At 48.5% G+C, this 3092-nt stretch overlaps 1 protein-coding gene across 4 annotated transcripts in view; it reads left to right on the top strand.

Annotated features, from left to right (window-relative positions):
* The first annotated feature begins 264 nt into the window (after positions 1-264).
* The window catches only part of LOC101664678 (zinc finger protein 343), a 13078-nt gene continuing 10250 nt past the window's right edge, over positions 265-3092 (top strand). For all 4 annotated transcript variants that reach the window (XM_045292283.1, XM_045292281.1, XM_045292279.1 and 1 more), the window contains exon 1: positions 265-483. The gene's annotated coding sequence lies outside the window, so the exon portion shown is untranslated. The remainder of the gene's footprint in view (positions 484-3092) is intronic.

Below are 3092 nucleotides of genomic sequence, written 5' to 3'. Positions count from 1 at the left end.
CAGCTCCCCTTACCGCGCAGAGACCCGACGAGCCACTTCCGGCGTCTGACTGGCTCTGTCCTTCCCATTGGGCGACCGGGTGCGCCGGGGCGGGTCCCGGCTTGGAGGACCGGAAGCGGAAGTCGCCCTGGGAAGCGCTGTGCTCCATGCCCGCCGGGAGGCGCACGGTCGGAGCTGAAATTCTCCTCAGCCTTAGCAGGGCTCCAGAAACCCGTTGGAGGCAAGGAAGGGAGATCCGGAAGGCGGAAGCCTCCTGCCAAGTTTGGTGTCGGGGTCACGTGTAGGGGGAAGCGGGGGACTCCCGGCGGGAGTCGGGGCCGGGGATCCGCTTGAACCCCGCCGGGAGTTCTGGAGGTGCCACGTGCGACGACGGCCGGCCACCCCGGCGTTTGAAATATTGCCCGAGTGACCAGGGAGCGGGCAGCTGGCTTCCGAAGGGAGTCGAGCGGACGCTCCGGGAGCGCGTTCTCGCAGTGAGGGCAGGTGAGGGGGTCGAGCCAAGAGACCGGCGAGCGCTAACCCAGGGGTTCGCCACCATCCTCCTGCCGCGCCCCTTCCGTACAGTTCCTCATGTGGTGGGGACCCCCTCTCCCCCAACCATCAGGTGATTTTCGTTGCTACTTCATCACTGTCATGTTGCTACTGTGATGAATCGGGCGACCCCTGCGAAAGGGCCATTCACAACCCAAGGGGTCGCGACCCACAGGCTGAGAACCACTGCTCTAAGGCATTTACTAAAGGAGAAACGCCTGCAGGTGAGGCGGGCCCGTAGACGACCGTGCCTCCCCGATGCTCTGCCACGGAGACGCTCCATACATACATAGTCAAAAGAGCCTGCCCGGTAGTACTAATCAAAGTCCTTTGAGAGCTGATATTAGCTCAGTCAGTCTTAGGTAAGTGTTTCTTGGGCCAGATGCCTGGTGAGGGCATTTTAGGGGGTCTGGGGTTTTGCTGGTGGGAGCAAGCGTCAGCCAGCTTGCTGTTCATCAAATGTTGGGAGTTGTAGCTTCATCGGGGGTCAAGCTTCCTAAGAAAACTGGAATGTAACAACCCCTCCTTGGTGGTAACATTTCTTTGAAACATAGTAAGTTTGGGGAAACATTCTTCTCGGAATTGGGGTGGTATTTTTATACGCAGTGAATCCTGAGACGTTGTGGGACTGAAAGACCCGTGGAGGGCCTGTTCTCTGTGAACCGTGCCTTTGTCTCCTAGTGGAGACTTTATCAACACAAACGCATTGAGCATTATCTGGAGCCTGGTACAGAGTTTAGAGTGTAAAATTTGCTTGCTTGTCATGGACTTTTGGAAGCAGTGTGTGTGGTTGTAGACCCTGTAGTCTAACAGGATTAAGGAGGTAAAACGAAGACCATGATAATAGGACATGGAAATATTTAAAAAGCTACAGGGTTGTTATGTGTTTCAACCGTGTTATACTGCACCCTGGATATCTCACCCCTTCCATGTGGCCTTTCTGAGAGCATTTGTCCAATTCTTGCGGGTGGGTTTGGGTCTCCCTTTTGCCTATGCTCCTTAATGTCAATTTGGTTGCTTATTTTTGAACCTCTAATACCTATTCCTGTCGACATCTCATCATCACACATCTCATCATCTCACAGGCTGGTGTGCTTCTTCCATGTGGACTTTGTTGCTTCCCTGCTACATGGTCACTTGTTTACCTTCAAGCCTTTAAGACCCCAGACGGTAGACCTTTCGATAGCCAGGCTATTTTCTTCACATTTGCTGATGCACCCCACGTTGTCTTCACTGATTGTGTGGAGAAAGTGAGTATCACACATTGCCACATTATTAGAACAGACCATTCTTGTACTGAGGTAAGAGTAAAGGCCCAAAGTCCATCTACTTTTTGGTTGTATTTATATATGTTACATATATTTATACATATAAATATATTTATATGTATGTATACATTATACAAACACATAGGCAGATACACCTATCTATGTTTATATATTTACATGTATACATATCTATACCTATATATAATTTTTACCTTTTTTTTGTTTTTTTTAAAAACCATTTTATTGGGGTCTCGTATAACTATCACAATCCATACATATATTCATGGTGTCAGGCACATTTGTACATTTGTTGCCATCATGATTCTCAAAACATCTACTTTCTACTTGAACCCTTGGTATCAGCTCGTTTTTAATTTTTACTTTCTTGTTCTTTCCTCGATTTTTTTTCTTTCTTTCTGCTCCACTATCATGTTTACCCATCATTCACCTCTCAGTTATTCCTCTTGGATACATTTTTATTAATCAAACATAACCGCAACTCTACCCCCTCCTCACCATCACTCGAGATCCCTTGCTATGCCCTGTCCCTGTCATTGTTGGCTCATTGCTCCCCTCCCCCTTCCTTCTCTCCCATGCCCTCCACACACCCCCAATCTCCGGTCCTGTTGCCTTGTCCTTTGGATCGTTTATCCTGCCTGTCTTCTAGACACCAAAAGAGAAAGAAAAGGAAAAACAAAAAAGTCCCTGGGAAGAGTTCCATGTGTAATTATTGTCCTGACCTCTAGTACATGAGTATCCCTCTGTTAAATAGCAAGCAGGCCCGAATGAAATCCACTGGTCAATTCCGTTTGCTTTCGGGATCCATCTCCCAGGACCCGCTTACCCAACAGCACTAGACCCTTTCAGTCCTCAGTGTACCTGTCTGAGGGGGGTGCGCCTTCTGCAAGTTCTCTAGAGTTACTTTGTAATGTCACATTGTCTGTACCTGTGCGTGTTGTTTACTCTCCCCTAAAGGTAAGGATTTCTTACACTGTGTGATTCCTGAGTAACATTAATCTTTACAGCCATTACTTCCATAGTATACTATATGCAACTTGGATGTGTTTAGCCAGGATCAGGGCCTAATGTGTCCTGTGGGTGGGGGGGTGTCTATGGAGATAAAATCCCAGAGTTCTAGGTGGGGAATGCTGTGTTGTATTTCTGCCTCCTGGAGGGAATCAGGTCTGCTTTGCATAGCAAGGTGTCTCGTTTGTTTAGTAGCTGATTATAACCCAAAAAGGAGACCTTGTGGCACCATGATTTAGTAGTTCTAAGCTGGTCCCAGCAAGTCCG

The sequence above is a fragment of the Echinops telfairi genome, unplaced genomic scaffold, assembly GCF_000313985.2.
Source record: "Echinops telfairi isolate 266 unplaced genomic scaffold, ASM31398v2 ScPeMD7_655;HRSCAF=1070, whole genome shotgun sequence".
In the NCBI taxonomy this organism is placed as follows: domain Eukaryota; kingdom Metazoa; phylum Chordata; class Mammalia; order Afrosoricida; family Tenrecidae; genus Echinops; species Echinops telfairi.
This window is presented reverse-complemented; position numbering and strand designations above follow the sequence as displayed.